Source organism: Ornithodoros turicata, chromosome 6, assembly GCF_037126465.1.
Source record: "Ornithodoros turicata isolate Travis chromosome 6, ASM3712646v1, whole genome shotgun sequence".
NCBI lineage: Eukaryota > Metazoa > Arthropoda > Arachnida > Ixodida > Argasidae > Ornithodoros > Ornithodoros turicata.
The window spans coordinates 65,245,437-65,261,794 of record NC_088206.1 but is presented as its reverse complement, the minus strand read 5'-3'; the positions used below and the strand labels follow the sequence as shown (position 1 = coordinate 65,261,794).

The following is a 16,358-nucleotide window of genomic DNA, read 5'->3' as shown; positions in this document are numbered from 1 at the left end:
TCATTTATACGACCCTCTCGAAGATGGTACATAGCTGCTCCAATACGACTACTTGCCCAAAATGTGTTAGTTAACTTCTTCATTAGTTGATTTTAGCCAAAAGTGAGTGGCAGAATGGGAGAAAATCCTCGTTAAAAACCATTAAATGTTTATATACCGTGTTTTGATGCGCGTTAGCCGCACTGAAGGTGGGGAAGCAAGTCACTGTTTTCCCCCATTTGGGAAAACTTGTGGCGCATAAGCCGCACAGTCAGAGAAGCCGCGGCTTGCAAGTACGTCGGAATGATATCAGAGTGAATGCAACGGGATAGGCACACATACGGTACACAACTTGGGCAAACCTTTATTTGCACAAATCAATGAATTCTCAACACTCACAAATATGCGTTGATTTCGCAACAGGATGATATACAGCCTGAAGGGCAAATAGAATTGCAAGTAGTTCAGTGAAGCAGGTTGGTACGTAAGTAGAAGAGCAAAGAGGTCTACTAGTGCGTATGCCAAAGTGCGGAATGAATATTCCAATACCTGCTTTTTCATGTTGGGTTCCCATAGCACACAGCACGATGTGGTGTTCCCACAGCACATTCGCGTTCCCACATGCGGGGGCTTCATGTATGTGATTACTTCTTCTGTCCGCTCTCATGGTGGCTCTGACATTTAATATAGGTGTTTATTCGAAGAGAAATACACACGAAACGTTAGCCAAACTCGTATTTGACTGCCTATTCCATTGAGAGAATAAGCAAAAAAGAATAAAAACACAAGAACAAAATGCTGAAAAGATTCTGCCAAACGCGTTTAAATACAGCTGGTCTACAGGACCATCACGTGGCATAGCACGTGGCCACCTCCATAGGACGTGATGGTTTGTCATGTAAAGCTATCGCTTTAAAAATGCGCGATTCATCAGTAGTTTATCCCGAATTCAGGGGCTATTCATGAGATCTTGTCCCCCGGGAAGAGGGTAGCCAGTTTTAGTTGCATTCGACTGAAGAGGTATGCTGTATAGGGCCGAATAATGTCGCCAAAGAAGAAGAAAACTGTACATCTCAGGCGGCAGAGTTGGAGTACCTTTCACAGTCCAGTGAGAGGTGTGACGTATCTTCTTCCACAGCGCAAATGGAACACAGTCGGTGCATCTTGAACAAAAGTGACGGTGTTCCTGAAATATTTTAGACGTAAGGGGTGATAGATCCCTGCGACGTAAACATCATGCCGATTCCATCGTTGTCATGCCACGAATGCAGGAATGTGCAGTATTTAAATATATCGTAATTAAAGTATTATTTAAATTATAAATACATGTATTCGTATTTTGTATTTAGATACACACTTGAAAAATGTATTTGCAATTATATTTAAATACCATTTTTTCGTATTTATTTTTGTAAATAGTCTATAAATACTCCTAAATACGCAAGGTACTGACTCATATCTTATAGTTACCCTGCATTTGACGTTTCAGTATAAGAAGCACAAAACAGAGTTTGGAGCGCAGTTGTATACTATGTTTTCGCAAAGGACGCACATGCGACAAACCATTTTAGATGGTCGGTTTTTCACTGTTGTTGAGGAAAGCTGTCGGGACTACCCGACTACCTTGTTGCATCTTCGTCAAATCTAATAGAAGTCTTTCCTTATCGGCAGTTAGGGAGAGGTGTTCTCCTTTGCAAATCTGATTCTACAATCGAACAGGACATACCTAGAAACTGCAGTCTTCGAGAAACTTCTGATATTAAAATCGCCACGATAAATAACAAATAAATGATTGTTCACTGTTGAGTTGTTGTTACGATCATTATTATTTCCGGATGACATCTTCCGCACAGTATTCTTGGTAGTTGTTGTGGTATTTAAATACTGTATTTATATTTCGTATTTAAATACTCAAATTGAAAATTATTTATGCAGAAAATTACTTACCTCTTTCAACAGAGTATTTTGTATTTATAATTAAATACTCAAAAAATTTATTTATGCCCATCCCTACACGAATGTCGCGGGATAAATGTCAAGCCATCGTTTGTCAGGACGCAAGATGCAGAAATAAACGCACCTTGCGCGGAACAATCTTGCGTGTGCACGCATCACTATCCTTGCATGTTCCCCATAAAAGCGGCAAATGTGAACACCGCGTCCTACGTTCACAACACTGAAAATAAAAGAAGAACAGAAACAGCCGCGTGTACAAATAACACTCTGTCATTTCGTAACACGGAGCTGTAAACAAGGACAACGTGCGTTCCTGGAAAGCGTTTAGTACATATCAAATAAGCCGACTATATTTGTTTAGGTGGTCATCAGTCACAAACTTCTTGACTCAACTCTCACGTGGGCATCGCTGTGCCGGCGCTTCTCGAACTCAAACCCCTATTCAGTGCGTACAGAACTGCTGTACTCTGTGCTGTGTACCGCTGTAAGCCAAGTACTTCAAACAGTATGGCAGCTCTGCTGGCAACGTTAGCGACGGTGATTTTGCTGTGGGTGCAGAGTACTTCTGGTGTTGATTGGTGTGCAGGCAAGATGCGTAAGTAAATTGGGCCTAACGTTTCTTCTTGGGTGCTTTTTTGTTTGTTGTTGATGTTGAGGGAGGTCTTGGTAGTGGTTGTGGTTTCTAGCGCTGGGCCGTACCGATGAAGTGATTCATGCACATATGACAGAATTCGATTTGTTATCCACATTGAAAGTGACATCTATAGCCTCAGGCGTATTTTGCAAGCTCACGTTACGTTTTACGTGGAGCTTTAGTTGTAGGCTCCAGGTTGTCCCGATAATATAAACGATACTGACAAGCCCACACGGAATTTCGTTATTTCGTTTCGGATATTCGAGTAGTAGTGAAATTTTATTGAAGGCCAAATTTTTCTTTGTGCTTTATACGTCAAGGTACTAGCAACGGGAATTCAGGTGTCCGTTTACGTTTCAGCGGAAGGCTGATATGGTTGTCTGTGTTTGCACAACAGATCCTATGACGAAGGCAAGGGGCGCCAGAGTTGCAACGTCGTTCATAATGGCTTGCAAGAATGCCTTGATCAATATGAACATAAAGGCAGACATAATATATCGTGTAAGATATGACAACTTGTTTTTCTCGACTGTTCAAGATATGGCGCAAACGACTTTTGATAACGTAACAAGTCGTCATAAACACTTACTGGACGTGCTTTGATTTCGTGCCTTACAGAACCTTCCAGCGATGTGTCACATGATGCGGTTGTGTTACGGGTACGCGGACCCTTTTAAGAATGTGAGTATGAGTACCACGAGAGTACCACATACAATGAGATAATTGAATGTGTCTGCGTGCCTTGCCACCGTGCCAAAAATAAAATATTTGTTCACGGACACTAAAATAAATAGTGAAAAGTAAAGAAAAGACATTTCTTTTGACGACGACGATGATGATGATCGTGCTTACCACCGTAGAAACGTTCGTGAAACAAACAAGAAGGCCCTCGGTTCCGTCAAGCACATCGGTAACTTCACGTCTGTCCTTTCTCTTGAACTAGAGGAAGAGTTGGCCACGTACATCTATGAAATGGGGAGCTAATTCTTTGGGTTTACGAGGCTCTGAAGTCCGGAGACTAGCGTATGAGCTCGCAGAAAGGAATATGATACAGCATCCGTTTAACGTGAGCACCGGCGCTGGGTGAGTTCCTGCGCTGGCACCGATGAAACTGGCGATGATGTTGTGTGCGACTTTTGTGGTTCATATTAACGGCTTATTATGTCTCAGCTGAGTCTGCTTTGTTTGCGGTACGATGTAGTGTTGCTCACAGTACACGGGCAGTTTTCAAAGCGTATAAACGAAGCAATACTTTGTACTTATCAATTTCATGAGTACCTTACGTGAACTCTCCCCATTCGGCCCCGTACCATTGTTCCGTTTTGCCCGATTGGGGTAGGCAAAATGGGACGTTTGTTATACCCCTATAGTAAATGCATTGAATGTGCCGTCCGGAATTGTTCTGGCTGCCGTGCAATCGTCAGCATATAGCAGAGGGATAAATGCGTGCACTGAAGTAAAGACCCCACCAGTTTCTCCTTCATTTCCGTAGTGACAACTTTTACCGTTTTCCCCTTATGTACCCCATTTTGCCCCATCTTCCCCTAGCGATGAAAGTTCAATTGACACCGATAATGTGAATGACAAAGAGGAAAATGTGACCTACTTCTCGCAGGCTATGCTTGTGCAACGCCCCCTCGGTAAGCGCGCGATCTGACAGGCATTCATTTTTAGAAATGAATTATGGTGAGCTAGATCTCTAGCTCTAGCTCTAGCTCTAGCTCTAGCTCACCATAAATGAATGCCTGTCAGATCGCGCGCTTACCAATGGAACGAAACGAGCCCTCGTCGAGGCTCGATTTCCCTCGTGCGACGAAAGATGGCGGTAGAGCCCGTGACTATACTCTGGACAGGAACGCCGGTTCTGTACTTGTTTCGCTCGCTCCCAGCTCCTTTTAGTGCTCTTCCGTTTGCGTAAACTGCAGCATGATTGAGTAACGAACAGCTTTATCGTTTAATTATGTGGAAACTGTGCATAAGTGTATTGTTAGGCCCTGACATGAATGACTTGCATGAGGGCAGGTTTCACCCGAGCACCCGGGATGTACGCTAAAATCTCACTTTCAAATTTCTCAATCCAAGAAAGGCGATAAAAGATAAAAACTGCGTCACGGTTCCTGCAGGTACTGCCTTTATGTCCACTTTCCTGCTGTCACACTGTCCTCGTGTCTCACTGTACCCAGTGTTCACTTTCGAAGATCGAAGTTGTACAAAACAAAAACTATAGAAAAGAACATTGTTCACTTTCAGAGGCTTCGAGTTGTAGAAAAGGCTTGTGATCAGACAAAAGTGAGCGACGACGCCAACGACGCTGTCGGAAGTTCACGAACGCACAATGCGTAGCGAGTGCGAGCGAGCCTCGTAGAAGAGCTGTAGAGCCGGTAGATCGTCCGACAAATTCGGGTGATGACTGTCCCTGAACGACTCCCCCAATAGATCGTGCACTGGACCTGGACGCTCTCGCTCGGATTACCAGATGCATCATCCGAAATCCGTCACGGAACATTCTTCTTCTTCTTCATCTGAAAAGATGGCCGTGAGCCACTAAGGGAGATTGGCCAGGACAATTGGTTGGAATTACGTTCTTTAATCCATAACAGCGTGAACGAAGATGTCAACTGACGTATGTACGCATACATAAGTACGTACGTATTTGGGGATGTATGCGTGTACGTGTGAGAGAGCACAGAGAAAGCGTTTAAAATCGGTTCGAGAGAAGGATGTAAGATACACGAGACCTGCTGCCACAGACCTATTGCACAGCTCGGTATGAGATGCTCCCAGGATATGGCAGCGAAGATAGACAGACGGAGATAGGTTGTAATGAGGGCAGAGGAGCAGGAAGTGTTTGGCCGTTTCATCCTGGCCACAGTGGGAGCATACAGGGGACACAGAGCGCCCACCACGGTGGAGGTAAAAATTTAGGGGTAACGCAAGGCATCGGGCTCGCGTAAACTAACTTCTGTCAGTTTACTGGTTATGATAGCATTGATCATCATCGTCGTCGTTATCATCGCTCTGAGGTGATAAGGTTATACTTCATCCTGCACACTGTTGATTTTCACACGATACCTGGGGCCCTATGGGCCTGTTTCTCTGGGCCACGTGGCGCGAGTGAGCACCAACGTCAGCGCCCCAAATTATGCAACACTCGGTAGTTTAGCAGACGACGCGGCACTTTCAAATACACGGTCTCGAGTTGCTCCCACTTTTCAAGAAGCACCGCTTTTTCTGTGGATTTCCTACGGGTTTTGTAGCTTTCCTCGGCGCCACACCATTTGAAACATGCAAAACACGCTGATGAAACTACCTACTGTTGGGATCCGTGGCCGTTTGGGCCCGAAATGGCACTGTGCAAACTTCACTGCAACAGCCCTATTCTGATCCGTGTCGGTAGCGCGAACGTGTCGTTCGGGAGCGAGCGGACGTGGTATATGACGCAACGTAACGCTAGCGATGAGAATTTGGTATTCCCTGCGCTCCAAACGCGTCGTCCGTAAACAACGGTGTCGCTCACGGGAACGACAGCCTCGACCTTGTCGTTATGATGGGCCGTACTGTCGTTAAGAGGAGCGAGAGCTGTCAAGATGGCTGCAAGTTACTTTGCGTGGCTCCTATCGACACCGCCACGGTTGGCGCCGGTGTTTAGATCGGGCGACAACGCGTTTTTATCAAATGAGACGTCTTTCGTGAAACTGCTGCACAGCGGTGGCTATACCTCACTATCATCCATGTCCAGATTCTCAGCACGACACACAAGGGTGTATCGTGCTAACCCAACCCAACCCAACCTAACCTAACATAAAAACGATAAAAAAAACCCGAGTGCAAGGGCAATGAAAGGAAAAAAAGACGGTGGAAACGCAGCACTGACTGCCAACCAAACTTTTATTTGCAAAGCATCCCCGCTTATAATACAAAAATACCCTGTCCCTTCCTTCTCGTTGTCCCCTTGCACTGTTCTTTTTTTATCGTTTTTAGAATGGATCACCAACCCGCCCAGATTTTAACTTGATTACACAAAGCTCTGCGTAAAGCTTACATTGCTCCGCTTCCCAACTGTCCTGACAGCTCATTAGCCGGCGATTTAATACCGCGGCTAATTCTGCCCACTCCCTTTGCCTGTCTAATTGCGTGAAGGCTGCCAGCAAAATTCCGGTGAATAAATTGCGGTGCTCGATCATGAACTGCAACACCGTTTCATATTATTCGTGCGTTGAGCAAGAAGCGCGAGACTTCTTCTCCATCGTCAAAGCACCGTCGTCTGCTTCCAAAACAAGGGGCATACCGCGTGATTCTCCACCTGCTGCGCTATTGGCTGAGAGCGCGGCGTCTCGTTCTCAGACGTCTTAACGTCTAACGACAGTCAACAAACCAAGCGCTTTGTCGCTAAAAGTGATATGGCAATACCAAAACTGGAAGGTGTCGCTCCCGGTGCTCGTAATCGCCTTCTACCGATACCCCTCTATCGACACTACGCTGGAGCTCGCCCGCGGCTCGGAATAGGGCCCCAGACTGCGTTGTACACCCAATAGAATTATTTATCGTTTTCTTTAGGCTACTCTGCAAGAGCTGCGAGAAGAATTCTGGGTCTGTTTGGAGAAATACCTCAAGTTACTGGAGATCCTTTATCCGGTACGGAGAACCTCGCAGTTCTACACGAGAACTCTCTTTGAGACAAACACCGCAGCAAATAACCTGCTAGGGTTGTCTTTCATTCATTCGATGACAACGTCCTTGCACGAATCCCAAGGTAACGTCTCATGGACACGTGACTTTTAAGTGCGGCGACATTCGTTTAAAGGCACGCTGGCTTCCGTTCCAGTCGATTTCGAAACTATACTGCCATTTTATTCCTCGTGGACCACTGACCACAGTATTGAAAACCCCACGCGAAACAGATGCATTGTTTGACTGTTATGCGATGGAATACATGAAAAGAGCAGATTCCGGATGATGACAGTATGCCGTAATTCGCCCTCTGCGAAAACGAGAAAACGTCACTCGCTAAGAACCAATGAGGGCACGGCCTTGAGAAAAGGAATGCAGCGGCCGGGCGGGCGTTTCATAGAATTACGTGGCTTGCCCCGTCGGGACGGCGCCTTTCTCCTCTGGACTCCGCCCTCTCACTCCTCCGCTTAGGGAGTGACGTCACGCCTCTACAGCTTCGGAATCAGCGCGGATGTTAAAACTTCGTTTGTTTAAAATCTAAGCACATTTCGGTCGAAATAGCGAGGTACATTGTCGGTCGATGCCGAACATAGTCATATCGGTTTTGTAGATGGGTCTCTGGATGCGATCGTCCCTTTAACGCATTTTCGAAGCATCGGTGAAGGCGTGTCGCGTCAGTTTGGTTGTAGCCAGAAGGAGAGATGGGCGCCCTGGTGTCCTCGTGCACCGCGTCGCCTGTGCTGAGAAGAAACGCTGCGACGGGCGCGCTCGCTCAAGTATAGCCTCGTTTTCATGAACACGACACAAGCGCATCGAATCCAGACGAAACGGGACAGAAAGCATTTACATGGAGACCGGGGCTCAAATTTTTGTTATTTCGTACCGCGCGATAAGGGTGGGGGGGTGATGTTAGAGGGGGGGGGGCTTCGCTGTGATTCGTCACGATCGAGCTCTCGTACAATGACCAGTCGTGCCACTTCTTCGAAATTCCAGCTTACCGGAACAGTTTTCACGTGTCGTGACGTGACGATTGGAACGCGCCTACTTCTAATAATAACGATAGCGAACAGTATGTTCAGTTCGGCATAGGGCCCGCAGCCGTGTCATATTGGAAAGTTGGAGGCGCAGTTCTGTAAATATGGTGCCGCTACCGGTGCTACGTGTGGTGAATAGGCCCGTTCAGCTCACGGTGAGCTGCCCCACACCTGGTGTGGGAAGCATGGTGGGAAACATTGAGGCGTAAGCGCAAACGAGGGTCTAGAGCGTGGTTTTACTGCCTGGATGTCATGGGCTGCCAAGGACGTCGCTACCGCAGGGACCGGCTACCGCAGAGGTTCATTGGATCCGCGTCCGATGGATGGCTGCACCGACGGAGGACGACCGGAAGATGCGATAGCTGGAGTGGACTGTGTAGTGGACTGTGCTGTGGACACTGGACTGTGGACTGTGTAGTGGAGGTTGAAGTCTGCACCGCATGTCCACGCGTACTTCAAAATGAACTCCGCTGTAGAGCCTTGCTGCTCCTGTCTGTGTAGACTAGCCCGTATACATCCAAAACAGGGTGTGGCTGGGAACTCCGGAATATCGCCATTTTGTCAACCTGATTGGCAGTAGCAGGCGACGCAACTGAGCCGCAGCGAACGTCCCCCACCCCCACCCCCTCACGCACAGACAGACACACTTCACATAATCCTCCCTTCATTCCTCTATACGTGCATCTTGCACTATCCGGATGCGTATGCACCATCTCTATTCGATACACATCTGTTTAGAGGGGTTGAATACGATATGCTCTCCTATTGCGAATCGACCCGTTTCCATGGGCGAATTCGATTCGGCAACTGGATTCGATATGCTTGTGTCGTATTCAAGTTAACGCGGCTAGTGTCTGCGCAGTGCTTTTCTCCGTGATGTCGTTCACGCCGTATGGGCACGGACCCCGAAGAGTTAACAGCGTAGGAGGCATGCTGCGGGGCATATATATAGTATAGCTGCAATGTAGTATAGCCATCGTGAACTAGAGTAAAGCGCTCACAGATATGCCGTCATTCCTACACGCGTTGGCCAAAGATGAGGAATGTAAGTGGCGTTCTGCCGAGAACGCCAGGAACAGGCGTACCACAAACCGTGCCTGCATTACTCTCGGCCAGATGTTTAGAAATGTGCACCGAAGAGTACTATACTCGCGACACGGTTGTCTGAAATCGCCCTGCAGTAATGCTGCAGTCTATATTTCCTTGATTCCATCGAATACGTACTTCCAATATTGTATTTAAAGGTGGACCATATGCTGCACGTGTTTCTCGCTCGAAATAAATGATCTTGCAACGCCTCGAGATTTGAGATGGGATAAACCACGGGGAGCTGTGTTTAGACAACCGTGTCGCAAGCAGTACATGGCTCACAGGAAATGAACGCGTTTGCGGGTGACATCCATTTTCTGCACGAGGCCCCTGACAACTGTGAGCAATTCATTCCTTTGCCAGCTGCAATGCTATCGCATTTCGCACGCGTTTGGCAGTGAGCCATAGAGTACAATTACTTTTTCCTTCGTGACACTTTTAATTCAGGCATTTCTATTTTCAGGGGGTGTTAGCCGAAGGCAGATTCATTGCGGAAGATGTTGTGAAGTCCTTTGGGGTAAGCCAAATGTACGCAGAATGCAAACTGGACCACCAATCGTGTCACGTAAACTGCGCAAACTTCATAGTAGGATAGTATGTCGTTCAAGAGCACTTATATTTCCCACGGAAATTGAGCGCTAATATTACGTGAGTCTGACGCAGTCATTTAATAACAAGCGTGATGGCACTTAAACGAAGCCGCAAGAGAGCGTCTCGTATCGGCTACCCTAGCAGCTCATCACGACTAGCCCGCCATATGGCGACCATGCTGCACGTGCACAGAATGGTGGCGCACACCTAGATCGAGCGTCAAATCATGCTTCGCGACGAAAGTGCCTGTATTTTCAACACGGTTGGACGAAAGCGAGCTGGGAACCTACCTCTGGCGAGTGGCCTTCGGGTGGTTCACGGGTCGCTTCTTTGTAATAGGTACACCCAAGTGAGTTCGCGTTCTAAGACACCTTTTCTCAGCATGCTCCGCATTCCAAGTCCATCACAGAAATAAAAGGCTCCCACCCAAGGGCTGCTTTGTCTCAAAAGTGAACGTTGTACTCCTGAGAGGAATGTGGTTTGTTAGTACAACAGAGTTCGCGCAAGCTTTGTGGAGAAACGCCACGTGTACTCCGAGAGATGCCTGAATTCCTCGGGTCACAAACACGAAAGAGTCCTGTAGCCATCTTCAGAGAAGGCGCAGAAACTGGAGCGGAACAAGCTCATACAACTAATAATATGTAAGAAGCTATATCAAATTATTCGCAGATAAACTGCTGCACTTTAATGTGACCTTCTTGCTACTTGATAATTTGTTTGTTCTACTAATCAAGGTAAGGTAACAGAAACGGAAACGGTATTATACCGGAAATATAGCAGGTAAGAGTATCAGGAACGGAAACGGATATGCACAGTTAGAATACCTGAAACGGAAACGGAAACGACAATAATTTTCGGTAATAATTCGGGTACCGCATGACCCGAATTATTGCAATTCTTCGCCATATCATGTAGACAAATTTATGGAATAAACTTCAATGAAGCAAACTAAAATTAACTGAAAAATGAAAACTAAAATGAACTATCAAACTCGAGCATATAAGTAAGTAGTATACTGCAAACAGAAGAATCATAGTTCCCCTACGCTTATGGTGACCTGGAAGTTGCAAGCGTGAGTAACATTCCTGGAAGCCATGTTCATATAAGCTGTTCACAGAAATCACGTACCTATATCCGTCCTCTTCAGCTCTCCAGATATTTCCGAAATTGCGCCGACCGTGTCCCATGAGGCAAACAAGATTGCTCATTGGTTTGCTATTAACCGTCTGACGTTGAATCCGTCTAAGACAAAGTTTCTTGTCTTCTGCAAGCCTTCTGCCAAATATGTCAAAATGAGCATCTCAATTCATAACAATGTTATAGAACAAGTACAAGTTATTAATTACCTAGGCGTGACCTTAGATTCTCATCTCACGTGGAAATCACACATTGATAAAGTTGCTAAGAATATTTCCAAGTCTTGTCACATTTTATTCCTTGCCCGTCAATATTTTCCACTACATGTTTTACGTCAACTGTACCTCTCATTTGTGCAGTGTCATCTAATTTATTGTGCCGCTTCTTGGGGTACTGCATTCCCAACATATCTGGATCGTCTGTTCAAGCTTCAGAAGGGAGCTTTTTTTTTAATTTTGTGTTAGCGCCGCGAAGCAACTGTGGCTATGAGCGGCGTATAGACGTGGACAGATGAAGAGAGGACAGCAGGAAGGAGTGGGGGACAGGGGGGTTAGTATGCGTCCTGGGCCGACTTCAAGGGGAACTGTGCCAACATTCGTCTAGAAAGTCTTCGGAAAACCCAGGGAAAACCTCAGACAGCACAGCCGGTGACAGGATTCGAACCCGTGTCACCTCCCAGTCTCGGCGTGGAAAGCGATCACTCTAACCACTATGCCACGGGAGCTGGTCAGAAGAGAGCTATAAGATTAATTATTTGTTCTGGCAGTAGAACTTCCTGTATGGAGTTTTTTAACTCTTTGAATATTCTCCCACTGCCTGATCTTATTCGAGAGCGTCGTGCCTTACTTGTAGAGTCAGTTCTAAAGAATAACGTTCCTTTTAATAACAACATATTTCAAAAGTGCCCAAGAGGTAACCGAAGCGTCATGTCGAATGACTTTATGTTATATCGGCCAAAAAATCTGTATGGTACGAGATTGACAGTGTGTTTTGGGCCGCGACTCTGGAACTCTTTGCCTCTTGAGGTTAAAAACAGCCAGTCATTCCGCAACATGCTACGACGATACCTTATGGACACTTCAGCCTATTTGAACCCAGGAATGTAACTGTTTGTTGCATTATTTATCTCACCTGTTTTTCTGTTCCATTTACCCCGCGGGGCATGAGCCTGTACTAGCGAAAGCTATTGGAAACGCCCCACGGTTTTTCTTGTTCCTTGTTTCCTAGTGACGACAAATATGTGTGTTTTGAATAAACATTGTCTTTGTATGCATGTATCCCTGGAGTCCTCAAAATAGACTTCATTGTAAAAGGATTATGCTTTGTCACGGTGTCAATGGTCTTTTTTTAAAGAAAAGAAAAAAGGAAAACAAAAAGCTGGAGGTGGGGCGGTGGAACCGAAACGCAAAACCGAAACGGAAACGTAACGGAAATGAAAGCAACAATGGTGGTAACTGGTTCAAAGAGAAATAAGGGCCAGTAACGGAGGTTGTAACGGAAACGAAAAAGATTCCGTTACCTTTCCCTGCGTTCCAGTCTATCCAGTCTACCAAGTTGGTGGCGCTGTTGTAGCATCTGACGTCATTTGTTTGTAAGCAATGAGAGGTCAGGACATTTCCTCATAGTCCTATAGGACTAACCGCTTACGCCAGATTCCCTCTATGTGTGAAAAAAAGAACTTCCTACCTTTTATAACGAGCGCCACCTACTGTACGTGACTGTAAATAAAACTGACTTTTCCGAACAGTCCCAATAATCGTATTAGCGCAGCTTTCAGTAAAACAAGCATTTGTGTTCGGAGTTTGTGACATTCTTCATGTTTTCAGGCCTGCGCAAAAAATCTGCTCCCCGCTGACCAGGACGAGATGCTGGTATTGGTAACATTCCTCAAAGACTTCGTTACCGGATGAGAAATAAAAAGTTGTATCCTACACCTTGTATACTAATCGACTTTTCTATGGAATAAGCGAGATGAAAATCTCAATATCGGGAAATGCCACATCATTGAATAGCACATTCTTCTAGACCACGCTTTCTCGCGCGGCTTTAGTTCGAGACCACGATCAGACACACGATCCTCTAACTTACTTCGTCTCTCCAATCAACTTGCTGCCATTAAAGCACAAGAAAACCAACAGAATATATTTTAGCTCGCCTACTTTCATTTGCACATTGCTGCATCACGGCGCGCTGCAATACGTAGATCGAAGCTGACTTCCCAAAATCCGTTGGTCTTGTATGTGTATAAAGCTTTTCAAAGCCTCACCACACATCGGTAATACACAGCTGTAATGGAGGCATGGCTAGCTCCAGGGTAAGTACCGTTTTCTCAACTGTCTAGCTGCCTCAGCTTTTTATAGGCACAGCTGCGTCACTGTAGGTTTCTGTACACGATAACAGAGTGTTCAATGTTACAGTATGCTTGTGAATGTTCTCGTTGTGATAATATTGTAGGCTGTAATGTATCCGATTCTAGTGTCGCATATCATTCCACATTCCACTGGGCGTTGTGCAGAGCGGTTTTTTATTTGTCTTTTACGGGTTTTTTATAAAAATCTGTAACAGCAGCACAGTTGTCGTTCTTTCAGTTCATTTATACGACCCTCTCGAAGATGGTATATAGCTGCTCCAATACGACTACTTGCCCAAAATGTGTTAGTTAATTTCTTCATTAGTTGATTTTAGACCAGCGGCATGGCCGAGTGGGCTAAGGCGTCCGCTCGTTGGTGGTAACCAAGGTCGTGCTGAAGACTGGGAGGTGGTGGGTTCGAATCCTACCGCCGGCTGTGCTGTCTGAGGTTTTCCCTGGGTTTTCCGAAGACTTTCCAGACGAATGTCGGCACAGTTCCCCCTGAAGTCGGCCCAGGACGCATACTAACCCCCTGTCCCCCACTCCTTCCTGCTATCCTCTCTCCGTCTGTCCACATCTGTACGTCGCTCATAGCCACAGTTGCTTCGCGGCGCTAACACCCAATCAAAAAAAAAAAAAAAAAAGTTGATTTTAGCCAAAAGTGAGTGGCAGAATGGGAGAAAATCATCGTTAAAAACCATTAAATGTTTATATACCGTATTTTGATGCCCGTTAGCCGCACTGAAGATGGGACGCAAGTCACTGTTTTCCCCCATTTGGGAAAACTTGTGGCGCATAAGCCGCACAGTCAGAGAAGCCGCGGCTTGCAAATACGTCGAAATGATATCAGAATGAATGCAACGGGATAGGCACACATACGGTACACAACTTGGGCAAACCTTTATTTGCGCAAATCAAGGAATTCTCAACACTCACAAATATGCGTTGATTTCGACGTCGTCCTGCTCTGAAAGCGATGAGTACTTTTCACTGTCACTTTTTAGCGTTGTAGCTGCGCAGGTCCACGGGAGCACGCTTCTGTCAGTGTTCTATGGGTTCCCCAGCAACGACTGTGTTCCCAAATACGTGGCGTATAACGCACGATGAACAATAGACCTTGTATTGCCAACGTTACAAAAGTAAGCGCCACCTGGGGCACGCAAGGGGTCATGGGAACTTGGAGTCCCTTAGAGCCAGGTCCCCCAAGGTCGCCATTTTCCCATGTATTTGGTCCTATCCCGATGCGTGCAATGCCGGAGGCCGCCGTTAGATACCCCATTGTTACCAGACTTTGGCTTGCGTTTGATTGCAGCGCGATAAAGATCCAGTTGAAGCACAATACAAGCCAGGCCAAGTCACCGATGGAGAAGTGGACGACTGCGCCTGCGGCGCCTGGTATGACAAGTACGCTATGTGATGCACGCAGCCGTGCACTAGATCCTTCCGATCGCTGAACACGTTTAAAAACGTGAAACACGACACAGAAATTTGTTATACGCGTTTTATTTGACAGTATAAGGACTAGATTCATTCGCAGAAACAACAAAAACATTTTGCCGCTAAACTTAGCGCGCTGAAGTGATCCGGAACGGCAACAGTGGGGTATCTAGTAGCGGCCTTCTTCGTTGCACGCTTTTCTGAGGTGAGTTTGGGGGACCTGCTTAAGGGCAACCTCCATGGAGCGAATGTACAGCGAAAAAGCTGCGAACTTCGCTCAGCGTCGGACGCCCAGCGCGAGGCGTCAAAAATGTGAGCGTCCGCCGCCGATCTGCCCATGCCAGATATTTTCGCCCAGCGTCCGCGATTCCGGAAGCGTCAACTGCAGATGAACCAATCAAAGTGCTCTTCCGCTACGAATCTACGCCAGATCGCCTGCACGTGGTCGTCTGCTCTCGTGAATTATCGTCATCGTCCTCTTCTTGCATCTGGATGCTATCGTCTGCTCGCTGTTTCGCCAACTGCATCGTTAGAACGTGAGGCATTCTCTGTCAAGAAACATGTGTTCCTTTCGCAGTAGTGAATATGGCTTTCGGTACGTTACTGGTCGCATCTTTTCAGACAGTTGTTGGATTTAGTTGCAAAATTTGTGACATTAAATGCACTTTTTCGAGCAATTGATTTCACTAAGCTTTCATCTTATGCCCTGGCAACAGTGACATCACAGCATGACTTCCCGACGCCGTCCGCTGGTTTTTCGCTCCATGGAGCTGGTGCCGGCGAACAACTGGCGGCGGAACGCACGTGGCAGTCTGCCGCGCGAACTTCGTTGCAAAAATTCGCTCCATGGAGGTTGCCCTTTAGAGCAGTACGAGACGGCCACAGGCGGAGGTAGAAGAACAACAATATTCCCGGTGTGCGCAGCGGTAGCATCCGCCGGGGTAAACCATAATCTAAGCAGACGACGAAGCAGTGTCGCCCAAACGTCCCATGCTGCTTTGCGCCGCGCGCTTGGTGGCGCGCGCATCTTTTTAAAATCGTCTATTGTGCCAAGTACGCCGCACAATATTGTTACGAGAAGGAGGATGAGGTACCGAGGAGACTGACACGGACACTGAGGACAAGGAGGTCACGGACACTGACACAATAGAACGAACTGGGGTTCCGTATCGGGACCACTCGTTTTTAAAAATTTGTGAAAGCGTTAGGCAGGTAAATATTGCATAGAAGTGGAAGAAGGACATATACTGAATCTAAAAATGTAAGAATTATAAAATTATGTGGACTACAGGTTTTTGTTTTTTGTTTTTTTTTTATGTGCATTTCAAAAACCCCACCTGGTTCACTTTTAGCGCAGGAGGAACACGGGAATGCTAAGCCGCACGGACTCGAAACTTGCATCTTGCAAGAGGTATAGGGTCGTTGAATTGGGCTAAATCACCTCACTTTAGTGAGGTCTGCTGTGAGGCAGAACATGAAA

General features: G+C 46.5%; 1 long non-coding RNA gene across 1 annotated transcript in view; it reads right to left on the bottom strand.

Moving 5' to 3' along the window:
- The window catches only part of LOC135397065 (uncharacterized), a 167,435-nt gene that overhangs the window by 38,358 nt on the left and 112,719 nt on the right, over window positions 1-16,358 (bottom strand). The window lies entirely within an intron of this gene.